The sequence below is a fragment of the Alligator mississippiensis genome, chromosome 5 (genome assembly GCF_030867095.1).
Source record: "Alligator mississippiensis isolate rAllMis1 chromosome 5, rAllMis1, whole genome shotgun sequence".
In the NCBI taxonomy this organism is placed as follows: domain Eukaryota; kingdom Metazoa; phylum Chordata; order Crocodylia; family Alligatoridae; genus Alligator; species Alligator mississippiensis.
The window spans coordinates 109,691,438-109,707,889 of record NC_081828.1 but is presented as its reverse complement, the minus strand read 5'-3'; positions in this window follow the sequence as shown (position 1 = coordinate 109,707,889).

Sequence of the window (16,452 nt, the reverse complement as noted above, 5' to 3'; positions counted from 1 at the left end):
ATTTTGTGATAAGACTGTTTCCTCACTCCTGTCTAATGCTACCATAAGTAAAAAAAAGACAACTTATGTATTTTCAATACTGTTTATGAATTTGGAAATAACCTTTGTCAAATAATGTTTTTGTTCTGTATTAGAATGCTGTCTATTTATTCAGGGAGGGAGAAAAAATGAAGTACCTTCACAAAAGGTAATTCTGTCCTGAAGTTGTCATGCAAAATCAGCACAATCTCCCTTTCAGGTTTGACTAGGCATTTCTGAACCAAAGCCCCTTTTATTTTACTTCTTTAATTACTTCTTTAATTATTATGCTCCAAAGTAGTTTATTACTGGATAAGACAGGGTACCATTGGTACCCCTCTAGCAGAGGTGAAATGCATTGACTGAATTATTCACTATAAATATTTGCTCAGCTCTAGTACATGTAATGGAAATCTGTCTTGTAAGTCCCCCACCTTAGATCTTGGTAGTCCCTTTCCTGAATACAAAGAAGAGGCTGAAAGGTAGAAAAAACAAAGAAAGATGAAATTAAGGACATTAGGACAATGATTTATCATAAAGACAAAGAGAAATACAACTATATTTTTCATAAATCTGAGGAAAATTAGTGTCTTTTCTCAGATTAATATTAGACTAATTGCCACAGATCACCTAAGTAGAACTGGTGTTGGGAAGGCTAGAACTTTGCACAGTTACGTAGGCTGGGAAGATTACAATGAATCTGTTTTATACCTGTGCACTCTGAATAAACGGTAGGTACAACTACAATCCTTGAGATCTCCTGGGCATACAGACCACTTTTTTTCACCCTGCAGTTCAAGCCATAGAAAAGGGCAAGAGGACTGAGGCTGTCCCCCCTCAATCAATTGGTAGAAAAGTTTGAGTATAGAACAATGAGTATAATATACTATCTTAAAAGTATGATGAAAAAGAAGCTACAAAAGGCAAGTCCAGAACATTCCTTGGAGTAATTTGTCTTGAACTATTTTGAGCTCAGGGATTATAAAACAGTATCCACATCAAGGAAGATATTCTTCTGATACTATTTGTTCCAATGAAAAAAGCATGCATTCATAGTCCAAATTATATGCATGCTGAAGGCTAGCTCTGTCACACACGGTACTGCTTTAGAAGCTTAAGCAAACCATTTACCTTATTAACTCCCTCTGAAGTTTGTGAAGCCCTCCAATGTTATGATAATGAGTGCCACAGACACATTATAAAAATAAATAAGCATAATCAGATAAACTGATTTCCACCTGAACTCATTACCCTAACTGCTAATTATGTGAGAAAACTCACACATGCTGCACAGGCTTGCTGGGCTGTGAGCCCATGGGTTACTGTGACAGACAGTGACAGTAGGAAAAGCTCTGCATCACAGGAGCAACTAATGCTAATAACCAAGAGGTATTCTCTTTGATTTCTGACACACAGGATAACTAAGATTAGGGCCAAAGCCTGTGATGTTATTGTAGAGGAACTTATTCCCTTTGATATTTTATCTGCCAGAAAGTCAATATCTATGATTTTAGTATTCTTGGAAGAATGTATAGTTTTGCAAGGCCCATAGGTTAAATTCCTCTGAGAAATGGGTTTCTCACTTTAAAAAAGCCCTGTATAAGAACTCCAGAAATTTCAACTGGTAAAAAGGATCCAAACATGAATATGGGAGTGAGGGCATCAAAACTCTTTCAAACAGTTGTCATTTCTTTCTGTTTCATGCTCAGTATCAAAGAAGGTTGGGTCTTATCCCTTGAATATGTTTCTCTTTGCCCTCAATTAAGGTTACTCACAGCTCTACAAAAGAGAAAGGAGTCTAGAGTATAAAATCCCCAAAGAGAAGAACAAAAAGACAAAAGTGCAAAAGCAAATTTCTAGAAAGAGAAAAAAAAGAAGGTGCTTTTGAGGGGCAGGAGACCAGCCAGGCTCAAAGGAAGATGACTAAATGAGAAAAGGTACAGATTCACAGTTCCAGAAGAGTACCCAGGAGGACAAGGTCTTGGAGTCCTGAAAGACTACTGACTCAAATCTTGAAGAACAGTAAGGAAATGGAAGCAAGAAAGGACCCACAATATGTTTTATTTTGTCTGGATTAGTGTATTTTGGTTGGTATTAAATAAAGAGAAGTTGGAAGAAAAAAATCTTTTTCAAAATGTATGTTTGTTTGCTTATGTATTTCAATGACAATGTATCCTTAGGGGTGGGGCGGAGGGACAGAAATTCCCTAGGGTAGCAGAATTTCCCTCCCCACTATAGTTTCACAGCTTTGCGTTCCCTCCTCAGACCTGATGAAGAATATCTTGCATTCAAAAGCCTACATAATTTTATTCCAACCATGTAGTTGGTCCAATATAAGATCTCGCCTCCCAAAAAATCCTTGCTTTGTGAATAATTTCTGGACTATCACAGGTACAACATCACTCTAATGCTATCATATTTTATCTTTTTCAGACACAAAGCACAAGACATATATGAACATCTCTGAAAAAATACTGTACTTTTTTGCCCACAAATAATACCCATACCTTCTTTTTGGAAGGCAGAATGTAGAAAATACTTTTTTTCCCCAGAGTCAGGGGCAGCTGCATGACATAGAATAAGTCACCCTGGAAACAGTGCATCCAGGAAGTCTGGAATCCTAGAAGATAATCTGGGTGAGCCAATAGAAACTCCTGATATGGCATAACAGCAACAAGGCTGGGCTCTTGCATGGGCACTAGAAAAACTGTTACATCTTTATTATAAATAGCTCTTATAAATTACTATAAATGATAAAGCATTGCTTTCATACCACCACCCTCATCAAGATACCAAAGACCAATAAGGGTGCTCAACTTTTTGTTCCTATGAGCCAGATGAATGGAATGGGACCAGTCCATGGGTTGGCTCAAGCCCTGTGTGCCAAGATTGGGTCCTAGCGGCTAGTACTGCTCCCTCCAGGCCGTGTGTGCTGGGAGCAGGCTTTTAGACCCAGTACACTAGGATTGGACCCTGGGTCCTGGGACAACTCCATGCAGCCTTTTGCCCTGGGATCAGTTGCCTGATCTAGCATACAGAGTCTGGGGTTTCCCATGGATCTGGAAATGTGATGGTGTGGCAGTGGTACTACTGCTCTTCCACCATCAAATTTTGGGACCTGTGGGGGCCCTCCAAACCAAATGACAGGGCACTGTGGGCTGGATTTGGCCTGCAGGCTTGGGGTTGAGAACCCTTACTATAGACTACATGCAACAGTGCATCCAGCCTCAGCCAGCTCAGTGTCTTTTCAGCAAAAGCTGCTGCCTTGCCAGTGGCTGAGAGCCATGTTAGCACACAAAGCTACTCCTCTTCCATTCTTCTATTCCAGAAAAATAAAAATCAGTGTCCTCGCTTAACACATGCACCCCAAATCTTTAGGGCTTGGGGGTAAAGATGTGTATGGTATGTAACTAAATATGGTTCTGAAACATTAAATTCTGTTCCTTTCACTAATGTTTCCTTCAGAGCCCTATGAATTTTGGTCAGTCCTTTTAGGATCACTGGATCCTTCTTCCCTCTTTCCACCTACAATCCAGACTGAGAATAATAGACTGCAGCCAGCTCAAATATCTCAGCTTTTAGTAATCACTCCTCTTATAGTGTTCAGCTTCTTTCACACTGGTAAATATTACATTCATTGAAAAAATGCCCTACATGAAAAGAAAATACATAACCTAAAAATATCCTTGACCCAAGATAAATATCTCATTTTGGGTCAACCTAAAACAGATGTTCTATTTTCTTTGTTTAAAGCACACAGAACAGATCAATTTTGAGACCAACACATATTTCTACCCAGAGATATAAGTATTTTTACATGAGAGAGAGAGTGTATGTAGGCATGAATGTCCAACTGAGAGCATAAATGGAATAGGGCAAGGTCAATCACTATACTCTTGACATGCAGCAAAAATTCCTACTGCTTCATGATATTCAAACCATGAAAAAATTAGAACAGACCTGTTCAGTTGTAAGGATGGGAACTGTAGACTCAAGGTGGATTACTACTCCAGTTTCTCCTAAGTACCCATAAAACAATGAAAATGCAAAAGAAGCAATAGAGACAATTAAGAGATGGATGGCAAAAGGCAAAAGGCAAAAAAAAAAAAAAAAAAAAAAGACAGGAAGGGATCCCTATCTTTTAGTGCTGGATTATGGCAATACATACTTCCAGGGTTTATATAATAATCAGTTATGAGGGATTATTAGCCAGATTAGCCACAGAAACAAGATCGTGCTTCCCACAAGGGTAAGCGATAGCATGCTTCAACCTAACAGGAATTTAAAAAACAAACAAACCCCAAACAGCTAACAAACATGCAAAGCAAGCGGCTGCTTGCTACTAGGGAGGACCCAAGACTGTTACAAACGGGTAAGTGCATATGTGTTCAACCAAGCAAAAGGTTAGCTTGGAAATATGGAACACCAAGCACACAGTACTGTACATGGGCATCCCTGAACCTAACACTTTCTCAGTTCCTATTTTACAAAATGTGACTTGATATCACATATCACACACTATCCTAGATAAAATTAACAAGCTGCACCTTCCTCATGGGTTATCATACTTGCAACCAACTACACAGAATTTTCTCACACCAAGTAACAGAGTGATTCAAAATAATTTCCTGTCTACTAGATCCTTAGAGCAATACATTATAGGACAAAATAAAATGGATAAAAATGAATGGATAAAATGAATAAAATAGTAAAAGGTAGCTACATTGTGAATGCTAATGAAAACAACTAACTCTAGTGGAAAAAATATTTAACTATCAGAGAGATGAGAAACTACCTTTTCTCTGACAACTTTCATCTCCCTCCCTCTTTCCATCTTACTCTCTCACATGCAGTTTTTGTGAAGGGATTCAGTAAGCCTCTAAATTCATGATAAAACCCAGGATAAAGAAGTAGTACATAATACTGCTTCAACAGTATGGGATAAGGTCTCTCTACAAACTATACCAGATATAAAATATTGTATATATAAATCAAGACTGTGATACACAAACTCTTCAGGTAGGAGATTATTAATCTTAAAAGAATTGGATTTCTCCTAACAGTAATGTAAAATGCTTAGATCATAGGGTTTTTTTAATGAAGTATTCTCTCCCAAAGCCATCATAAAACAGGTTTGATTACATTGACTTGGTTGGAATATTTAGGAATTTGCTGGAGTTTAAATCCTCTATAATATTGTCTTGATAAATGGTAATTTTTAAATATTCAATTTGTCTATTTTGTGTTTTCATAGAAGGAGTATAGGAGATTTGGATTATCCATAAACAAGTTATTGAAGTCTGGAGGGGAAGTGAGAAGTCTAACCAATATCCCAAGTGATATAAATGATGAGCAACCTCTAGGACAGCCAAAGCAGGTGCGTTTTCCTTCTCTGTATTCCAGCATTGAGCTGCAATACAAAGTATGAAGAAAAATCCTCCTGCTGTAGGGATGTCCAGATCCTCCGATTATTATGTGAATTTATCATACCAATGGCAGTTACTACTGGCTATATAATTCCAGTTCCTGTTATTCGCTTATTTTCACTACAATAGTATATTAGTCACAGATATGTGACTGTAGCAGGTGTCTTGGTGCTTCAGCTACTTTAAAAGAAGGAAGTATGTGAAACAACCTTCAGGTGTGGCAGGGGTCAATTAGAGAGTCACCGGAAAAGAAAGGGGCTGAGCCTGGAGCATATAAACCCAGGACCTGAGCTTGTCAAGTAGTCTAGCCCTAAGAGCCATGGAGAGAGGAGCTCCTGGGCAGTAGGGCTCCTGGTTAACATCAGAGCTGATGTAAGCAACTCTGGACATTTGAAGAAGGGAATAAAGGAAGGAAGAGATCCCAACAGGCCAGGGAGTAAAGAGGCCTAGGAATAGAGAATAGAGGGCTTGGGCCCTAGAGGGGCTGAGTATGCAGGGCCAGGGGTAGATTTGGAAGTGTTGACACAGCATAAGAGTCTGAGCCCCAGGTGGGGCTGAACATGCAAGTCTGAGCTGGGGGCAGGAGGGAAAAGTTATGAGACTGAGTCAGAGCCCAAGAGGGATACGTGTAAACAGGGCCAGGGATCCCAAAGGGCTCACTGACTCAGGAGTAGGGTCAAGGCCCAGAGATTTGCTTTGAAGGCTGAGGAGGGCCACAGCCAGACTGGTGGGGCCAGGGAAATCCATGGGTTTGAACTGGCCTAGGAATGGGGCCCAGAGAGAGGGCCCAAAGACCAGCAGTCATAGTTGGAGACCAAGGGTGATGAGGAGCCCAGGAAGAATGAGGACTGGGGCTTGGAGACTGTAGCCTGGGGGGGAGGGGGTGTCAGCAAAGGGAAAACTTGGTGGAGAATGTAATAGTGGATGGCAACTTGGGACACCCATACATGAACAGCAAGGCTGCTCCAATATGCTCAAATCAATTAATCAAGTCTGCTGGAGCATGGTAATTACCACATTCCAGAAAAATCCAGCATCTTGTATTTCAGTGTCCCTGCACTGAAAAATGGAGGCAGGGATGCTTTAACTAAAGCTCATTTGAGCCGTTTTTCAGCACCATTGTTCAGCGCAAAGACACTCCAAGATGCTCCGAGTACTTTAATTAGAGCATCTCTCAGATAGCTGCTCTAATTAAAGCACCCCCCCCCACACACACACACACTCCAGGAGCACATGTATAAATGTTATTGGGCACTAGTGACCATGAGATGATTGAGTTGAGTATCCTAAGGAAAGGAAGGAAGGAAGGAGAGCAGCAAACTAAAGACCCCAAACTTCAGGAAAGCAGACTTTGACTTGCTCAGTGAACTGATGGGCAGGATCCCTCTGGGAAAGCAGTTTGAGGGGGAGAGGAGTCCAGGAGAGCTGGCTGTACTTTAAAGAAATCTTACTAAGAGTCGAGGAACAAGCCATCCCAATGTGCAGGAAAACTAGCAAGTATGGCAGGCAACCAGCTTGGCCTAGCAGGGAAATCTTCAGTAAGCTAAAATACAAAAAGAAAGGTTATGAGAACTAGAAACTTGGACAAACAACTAGGGAGGAGTATCAGAGTATTGCTCAGGCACACAGGAATGAAATCAGGAAGACCCAAGTGCAACTGGAGTTGCAGCTAGCAAGGGATGTCCAGGGTAACAAGAAGGCTTTCTACAAGTATGTCAGTAACAAGAGAATATCAGGGAAAGTGTGAGTCCTTTACTGAATTGGGAAGGCAACCTCATGACAGAGGGTGCAGAAAAGGCTGAATTACTCAATGCCTTTTTCACCACGTCTTCACAGGCAAGTTCAGCTCCCACACTTGAGCACCTAGCAGCACAGTTTGGGAAGGAGGTGACCAGCTAATAGTGGCAAAAGAACAGATTAAGTACTATTCAAAGAAGCTGGACACATACAAATCCATGGGGTTGTATAGGATGCACTTGTGGGTGCAAAGGAGTTGGCTGATGTGATTGCAGAGCCACTTGCCATCATTTTTAAAACCTCATGTTGATCTGGAGGGGTCCTGGACAATTGGAAAAGGTCAAATATAGTGCTCATATTTAAGAAAGGGAAAAAGGAGGACCCAGAGAAGTGCAGACAGGTGAATCTCACCTCTTCTCTGGAAAAATCATGGAGTAGGTCTTCTAGGAATCCATTTCTAAGCAATTGGAGGAGAAGAAAGTGATCAGGAACGGTCAGTACGGATTCACCAAGGGCAAGTCATCCCTGACCAACCTAGTTGCCTTCTATGATGAGTTGTCTGGCTCTGTGGATGTGGGGAGACCAGTGGATGTGGTATGCCTTGATTTTAGCAAGGCTTTTGATATGGTCTCCCACAACTTTATCGCAGGCAAGCTATAGAAGTATGGGTTGGATGAACGAAATGTAAGTTGGATAGAAAACTTGCTGGATCATCAGGCTCAGAGGGTAGTAGTTAATGGCTCAATGCCTAGTTGGCATCTGGTATTAAGTGGAGTGCCCCAGGGATTGGTCCTGGGGCCATTTCTTTTCAGTATCTTTATCAATGACCTGGAAGATGGCAGAGTGCACCCTCAGCAAGTTTGCAGATGACACCAAGCTGTGGGGAGTAGCAGATAGGTTGGACAACAGGATTAGGATTCAGAGAGACCTAGAAAAATTGGAAGGTTGGACCAAAATACATCTCATGAGGATCAATAAGGACAAGTGCAAAGTCCTGCACTCAGGATGAAACAATCCCATGCATGGATACAGGCTGGGGACTGACTCGCTAAGCAGGAGCTCTGCAGAAAAGGACCTGGAGGTTATCATGGAAAATAAGTTGAATATGATCTAACAGTGTGCCCTTTTTGCCAAGAAGGCTAAAAACATCCTGGGTTCATTGGTAGGAGTTTTGCCAGCAGATCAAGGGAATTTCTTTGTCCCCTGTATTCATCACTGATGAGGCCACATCCAGAGAACTGTGAACACTTTTGCCCCCTCCCCCCCCCCCCACTACAGAAAGGATGTGGACAAATTGGAGAAAGTCCAGTGGTGGGCAACAAAAAAAGTTAGGGCCTGGGGCAGATGACTTCAGAGGAGGTCCCTTGCAGTCCTAGTGTCTATGAATCTATGAATGTGTTATGATTGACTCCATACGCTTTCACTTGTCATAACTGTGACATCTAATAAACATAATGAAATTTGATTAAAACCAAAATGGTATCGTGGGGTAGCACTGTACAGATTTGATAATTTTTTTTTCTCTTAAATCCATTTGCTAGCTACATTTTGAGGGAACTGATCTGCTTTTGAAACTAAGATTATCTGTGGGGGGGGGGGGGGGGGGAGGCCGCTTTGGCCAGAGTGTTGCTGGCTCTGCACACAGCTGGTATGGACCTGGTCGGGGAGCTTTGGCTGCAGGCATCTAGGTCTGCATCCCTTCCACCATAGCCACAGCCTGACTATAGCAGGGCTCGGCTGTCAAGTGCCACAGAAGGGAGAGTCTCTACTCTACTCAAAGCTTGCTCGTGGTACTGCAGCACAGAGCAGTTAAGTGTTGGGGGGGGGGGGATTTCCAGCCATATGGCACAGATCATGCTTACAGTTGCAGGCCCAAGGCTTTGAAGGCCTGGTGTGGGTGTGGGAGGGAAAAGGAGGAGAGGGGAGGGGAGGAGAAGTTGTTCTCCACACCCCATGGGACCTCAAAGTCTATGTCCACAGCCCTACACATAGGATTATTGGTTAATAACAGAGTGGCAGTTTCCCAGACAATGCACCATGGTAACAGGGTCCCACTCCAGAGATGGTCACAATGCCCCTGGAACACCCTCAGCCCTATTTGACTGAGAAACATAGAATCATAGAAAATGAGGATTGAAAGGGACCTTAGGAGGTCACCTTGTCCTACCCCTTGCTCAAAGCAGGGCTACCCAGCTAGATCATCCCAGACAAAGCTTTGTCTAGCCAGGTCTTAAAAACCTCCAAGGACAGAGTCCACAACTTCTCTGGATAACCTGTTCCAAGTGTTTTGCTACTCTCCTAATATCCAACCTAAACCTTCCTTGCTACAACTTGAGACCATTGCTTCTTGTTTTGTCATCTGCCACCACTGAGAACAAGCTAGCTCTGTTCTATTTTGAACCCCACTTCAGGTAGTTGAAGGCTACTCTTAAATCCCCTCTCAGTAGTGTCTTCTCTAGACTAAATAAGCCCAGTTCCCTCAGCCTCATCAAGGGAGATCATCAAGTCCAGCCCCCTGCCCCAGGGACAGGAAGTCAGCAAGGATCATAGGATCTCAGCAAGATAAACATCCGAATGTCTCTTGATGGCATTCAAAGTAGGTGCTTAAGCCGCCTCCGGCAGCAGTCTATTGAAAACATTGGGGGCTCGGACAGTAAAGAAGTTCTTCCTTATGTCCAGCCTGAAATAGTCATGGAGGAGTTTGTGACCATTCAGCCTTGTCATCTCTTGGGGAGCTCTGGTGAGCAGACATCCTCCCAGATCCTGGTGAGAACCCCTGATAAATGTAGAGGTGGCCACCAGATCACTCCTGAGCCTGCGCTTTTCTAGGCTGAAGACTCCCATTGCTCTCAGCCTCTCATCATAAGATCTATTTTCCTGACCTTTGATCATGTGTGTGGCTCTCCTCTGCACTCTCTCAAGCTTCTCTACATCCTTTTTGAATTGTGGAGCCCAAAACTGGACGCAGTACTCCAGCTGCAGCCTCACCAAGGCCGAATACAATGGGAGAAAGATGTCCCGAGATTTGCTTGAGAAGCATCTGTGGATGCAAGCCAGTGTTTTGCTCACTTTACTAGCTGCAGCATCACATTGAAGGCTCATGTTAATCTTGTGGTCAACCGTGATCCCCAAGTCCCTTTCATCCGTAGTGCTAGCCACTCTAGCACTGCTGAGCCTATAAGCATGCTGCAGGTTTTTCCTCCCGAGGTAGAGAACTTTGCCTTTTTTGGTATTAAACACCATCAAGTTCTCATCCGCCCATTTTCTGAGCCTGTCAAGGTCAGCCTGGATCACCATCCTGTCCTCAGGTGCGGATGCTTTACCCCAAAGTATGGTGTCATCAGCGAACTTGGTCAGTCTACTTCTGACACCAATGTCTACATCAGTAATGAAGATGTTAAATACTATAGGCCCTAGGACAGAGCCTTGAAGGATCCCACTGGTTACAACACATCACAACAATTGACTTCCATCAACCACCACCCTCTGGGTCCTACTGTGGAGCCAATTCCCCAGCCAACGGGTTGTGGTGAGGTCGAGGCCGCAGTTAGCCAGTTTTGCCAAGAAGTGATCATGGGATACCAGATCAAAGGATTTTTTAAAGTCAAGATATTTAACATTAATCTCTTCCCCCTTGTCCAGGTAATAGGTCACCAGGTCATAAAAGGAAATAAGATTGGTGAAGCAAGACCTACCTGCAACAAACCCATGCTGGCTATCCCTCAGGATGTTGCCATCAGTCAGTCTGTTGAGAATGACCTCTTTGATAATCTTTTCCAAGATCTTCCCTGTGCCAGGGGCTGAGCTATGATGCTAGCCAGCTCCTTTAGTACTCTGGGGTGTAAAATGTCAGGGCCAGCTGCCTTGAAGGTATCAAGCCTTTCAAGGTGTTCCTTCATGAGGTCAGCATTGATGGAAGGTAAAGAATCTCCCTGACCCGGGCCTCCTTGTCCCATAATGGGCAGGGGCATCCCATGGGACTGGTGAAAAACTGATGCAAAGTACCCATTTAGCAAGTTGGCTTTTTCCTGGGCATCAGTTGTCCCATTTGGTTTAGCAGGGGTCCAATGTTGCGCTTGCTTTTCCTCTGGCTCCCTGCATATCTAGAAAAGGACTTTTTATTGCCCATGATATTTGTAGCTAGTTGGAGTTCCATCACAGCCTTGGCTTCCCTGGTTCACTCCCTGCAGGTCTGGACCAGTGCAGAGTACTCCTCCTTGAAGATGGATTCAGTCCTCCATCCTTTGTAGGTCTTTCTTTTTAGATGCAGGAGGTACACCAATTCCCTGGAGAGCCAAGGGGGCTGCTGTGTCCTTTTGCTGCCTTTCCTCCAAGATGGGATAGACTTTGCTTGAGGAGCAACCACTTGTCCTGAACTCCCCTCCCCTTTGGGTTGTAGCCCTTTAGGGCCTCACTGACAAGCTTCCCTAGCTTGTCAAAGTCAGCTTTCCTGAAGTCAAGGACTTTTGTATTGCGGACAAAAAACACAGAGTAACTTAATCAAAACCCAGTAATCCTGTATTCTGGATTCTGTTCATTTGAGAATCCTAATAGTTTTGAAAGAACTGAACACAGCATTTTAAAGAGGTGTTCTAATGGAGGTACAAATAGTGCAGGTATAGGGGCTGTGCTTTGATAGGAGCTGAATAGGAGGGTAAAGATATTAGCTATACTTGTGTGATATCTGGTGGTGGGATAGACAAGTCACGCTTCACATCCATTTTTTGTTTATAAACAGCAACTTTTATTTATTTTACGTCAATAATTCATTTACATTTTATTTGACGTCAATAATTTGTCTTCTCATCCCTGTGTAACTTAGTCTTTTAATGGCCCCTTTTTTTTTTCTTAAGAAGAAATTTATAATTTACTGAAAGGAACTGGTCAATATGCAGCATTAAATATTTATTCTACTGTCTGGTTATTTTATCTAATGTAATATTTTGGTTCTGTTCATCAGCTTCATTCTTTCAGTTAAATTTTCTTGAGTTAAATAGATGCTATAAAACATACTTCAATATAACATGAAGAAAGCTTTCCACTCATAAATTAGCACAAATGTCTAATTTTATAGTTTACCTCTTCTGAAGTCCAATTCACAAAGTCATGGTATTTCTGCCCTGAGACTCTGACACAACCTTCAGTCTTTAAACACCAATCTCACCACACTCTGGCTTTTGTAGTATATCAGTTCCTTGTGCTAAAAGGGGATGCAGACTCTGTGACTCCCTGCACTCTGGGCTCTCAGGGAACCTTTTTTTTTTTCATGTCTTTGTCAGAAACTAGATTTTTTTTCCAGAATTGTGCACAATCAATGGCTCTCCCTATTGCTGTAGTGAAGTCCCTCTTTGTACAGATTTCACCATGTAGTTGGCAAACAAACACGTGCATAATCTTTCCTTCCATAATCTCAGTCACACCCTGCCAACTGTCATGTCCAATAGCACAACACTGGTCACAAAAATATTTTGGGTTTTTAAACTTTTTAGTTTTTTTGTGTAACCATAGCTTAGATGCTGGGGGTCTTCCATCTGTCTTAATCTTTCTTTTTGGCTTGCACCTTTTATGCTATGAGGTGCAATGCCAGCAAGTAAGAATAGTCTATCCTTTGGTGCTGACTTTAGACTCCTGTTATTTCATGACAGCAGCTGTTAAGAAAGGGTCTAGTTTTCTTGGCATTAAATGATTAGTCCCATACTAATCATTCCCATGCATACTATTCAGTGGAGTAACATAAGGCAACAGCAGTGGTTCATAATGTAGCTGGGTTTGTGCCACACTTTGAGGTGATCAACTTTCAAATAGGTTGTTGCTGGTGCTGACTTTCCTTACCTGTCTTCTCTACGTGTACTTTGAAAATAAGTATTTGGTCCAATGTAACCCCAAGTATACAGGATTCAGGTGATTAGTCAATGGGATTCCATCCCAGGTGATATGAAATTTCTGCTTGGCTTCTCTATGGCCTAAGTGAAAAGACCTGTGTCTTGGTTAGGTTGGCCTGAAGCTAGTTCTTATTGTAGTAATCTGAGAGTTTGTTCAGTGTGCATATCAGTGTGTTGTTGACAATGGTTTCATAGTAGCTAGGGTCAGAATGGACCTGAACAGATCATCTACCCTGACCCCCTGCCACAGGCAGGAATGAATTCTGGGTTCACAAGACCCCAGACAGGTAATCATCCAACCTCCTCTTGAATTTGCCCAAGGTAGGGGTGAGGACCACCACCCTGGGAAGTTGGTTCCAGATTTTGGCCACCCTAACTGTAAAATATTGCCTTCTGATCTCCAACCTAAACTTATTCTCCATCAGCTTATTACCATTGTTCCTTGTCACCCCAGGTGGTGCTGGGGAGAAAAGAGCTCTGCCTATTTGCTGTTGATCCCCCCTGATGAGCTTGTAGGCAGCCACCAGGTCCCTCCTCAGCCTCCTCTTGCTGAGGCTGAACAGGTTCAGGTCCTTCAGTCTCTCCTTGTAGGGCCTGTCCTGCTGCCCTCTCACCAAGTGGGTGACCCTCCTCTGAACCCTCTTTAGGCTGGTCACATCCCTTTTGAAGTGTGGCACCCAGTAGCGGACGCAGTACTCCAACTGCGGCCTGACCAAAGTCACATAGAGGGGGAGTATCACCTCTCTGGACTGGCTTGAGATGCACCTTTGGATGCATGACAAAGTATAGCTGGCCTTGCTGGCTGCAGTCTGGCATTGGAGGCTCATGTTCATCTTGGAGTCAATAATGACCTTTCACCACATATCAAACAGCAGCTAATACTAGAACAGGTCAGATTTAGACTAGGCAAGCTAGGTGAAGATTTAGACTAGGCAAGACTAGGTGAAGTCCTTCTCTTGTGACATGATACATAGATAGATCATCAGCATCTATGAATCTCTTTGTATTATTCTGTATGAGTTGGTCATTGGTATATGTTAAAAAGAATCAGTGCTAGAACACTAACCTGTAGGAGTCAATTTATTGCACAGTTTTATGTAAAAGCATCTATTCTCCAAAAGAGATCAAATGAGTGCCACTAGGTGGTAATCATGTGTCATAATCAATGACTTTGGCAAGCAGGTTATGGTGGTTGACTGTGTTGTATGCTGCTGATAGGATGGCAAACACAGAATCTGTTATCATCCCTTTCTTGAATCCATCTTCTACATGCTGGTGATGTTTAATATTTGGCCAGAGCATAGCTTGCCTAGTCTAATTCTGACCTGTTCTGGTATTAACTGCTATTTGATATGTGGTGAAAGGTGACTGAGAATGAGGCATTTGTAAAGCTTATAAAGATGGCATAGACGTGATACTGACCTCAAGTTCTCTGGCCCAGAGGCACCTTTCACTGACTTTAATAGACCTATAATGTGGGCTTGTTGCCATAGTTTAAGTATTCTAAGGGTTAATGAGAATTTGGTAAAAAGGCATAGTATCCATAACCTGGTTGTGGAACAGAAGTGCTCGAGCTGCTTTGTGTGTGTCGCTGAGTACAGCTATTTTGCCTTTCTTCAAGTGACTTATTCCAGTGTCAAATTCATCCATTTTTTATGGTGCACTAAACTGATTTTCCTCCAGATCAGTTTGCCATCTAACCTGTATTTTAGTCTGTTTGTTTAAATCTTTACCATTAAGTAGAAGCTGGTGAGCCACATGGATGGTTCTGATGTTGTGGAATTGCTGTACTTTCTTTGGGTCTTTACCCAGCTCACAAATGGCTAGCCAGACTTTCCTGCTTCATGTGGGTCACATCTATTCCTTTGATCCATTCTTTCCATTTTTGTCATGCTCTCAGAGTGTATTAGTTACGGCTATCCCTGCCACAATAGTGTCTTCTAAGAAAGGATCTCTTTGAAAGAGTGCACTTCCACTCCTGGTATTCTGAGAGCTTGGTGCTGTGGGTACTGCTGCTTTTGGTACTCTAGGGCACTTAAAATGCTACTTTACCCAGCACTTAGCACAGGACACCACAGGTGTAGCAGTAACAGGCTCAGTGGTGGTAGTGGCAGCGGCAGCAGCAGCAACAACACCACCACTGGTTTCTTTAAGTGCTCTAGTAGGGGGCATGGAAGAGGACTGTAGGTGTGTTTGGAACTGAAATGCTTAATTTTTTTTAATGTTTCAAACCATTTTACACATTACACATTGTAATGTTTGTGTCTGCACCAGAGTGACACTAACTTTGTTAGCCAAGCACCAGAATTTTTCATCAGATTTAAACCTCAGCTTCCTGTGGACTGGATAGCTTCCAGTCTAGCAAAATAGAAGAGCAAAAACTGGGCTTAGTTTGTTTGCTATCAGCACATTCTCCAAGGTCTCTGAAGTATAACTTTGCAAATAATTGCTTTGGGGTGGGGTTGTTTTATTTTTGGTTTACTAGCCTAACAGGAAGACAGGGAAACAATGTTTTGCATCAACAAACATGTTGTTTCACTTCAGATGATATATTTTGCTTCAGGGATTTTTTTTTTTTCCTTTTGCATTTAGGCAAATGTGGTCTTGACACATTTTGACTAATTCTTCTCATTTTTCCAGCTGAAGGTATTTGCTGAAATTTGACACAGATTCAAAAATAGTTTCAATCAGCCCCAAGTTGTATTTTGTTTTAAAGAGACTATTTGTCCAAAATATTTTACTAATTTCTTATACTCAGAAGTATACATAAAATATCCTTTATTATTAGTTAAACTTTAAAAACATTTACTTTTCAAATTAAAATAGACCAAACTTTTGGATTAGAGCCACTGGCTGCAATTGTTTGAGCAACTGTGGTCAGCTTCTATCAGTGTAATTTAGTATGTCCACATAAACTGTCTTATGCAACACCCATCAGTATTTAGTTGTACACTCCATCAATTGCATTATTGGGAATAAGGGTTTGCGTATTAAAGAAAATCGTGTACAATGTCTGGCTCTGAGCTCCTTGTAGTTGACAAGAGCGATACTAGGACAGCGATCTCAATTGTCCCTCTCAACACACAGTTTCGGACTCACAATATCTGATGCTCCAACATCATATTTGATCGTTTCATCTGTCTTTCCCATTGAAATATTTCTTCACGTGTCATTTAACTAGAAGTGCTGGTAGGATCAGATAGAAACCCTAATTTAAGGACTAAGGTGTTTCCATATATAAGGGCTATGCTATACTTTCTTAACCAATAAAATAGAACAGTGGTTCTCAAAACCTGTGGTGTCATGCATTCATTTTTAAGCCTACCATACTAAAATGGGCACCTCTACATGATTCTTTGTTATCATAATGCAAAAATAAGGTTTTGTCT